Raw genomic sequence first — 398 nt, forward strand, 5'->3', positions numbered from 1 at the left:
AACGCCGCCATGCTAACCCTGCTAACGTTACCGGAGGACCAGGCCAACGGGCCACGGCTGTTTACAACGCGCAGTGTGTTCAGAAGGCCGACAGCGGTCAGTCATTTTAAGCCAAGAGAGGGGCTGTAAATTGGGAAGAGACGCCCTTGAGTTAGCAGTGTGATTAGCAATTGTTGCCGTAATTCTAAGCCAATAAAGGACACAGAGGTTGTGGAATTTTGATTGGTTCCGACTGTAATTCTAAGCCGAGGATGTGTGTCTGTTAGTTGGGAACAGAGCTCCGCATGAGCACGGGCTTTTATGACTGTCAATATAGCCAGCATCTAACGTTAGCTACTCTGCTGTGCTGTGAAGTAATATATGTGAGACAAGCGTCTAGCAACATTGTTGTCACTGCT

Source organism: Etheostoma spectabile, chromosome 4, assembly GCF_008692095.1.
Source record: "Etheostoma spectabile isolate EspeVRDwgs_2016 chromosome 4, UIUC_Espe_1.0, whole genome shotgun sequence".
Taxonomy (NCBI): Eukaryota; Metazoa; Chordata; class Actinopteri; order Perciformes; family Percidae; genus Etheostoma; species Etheostoma spectabile.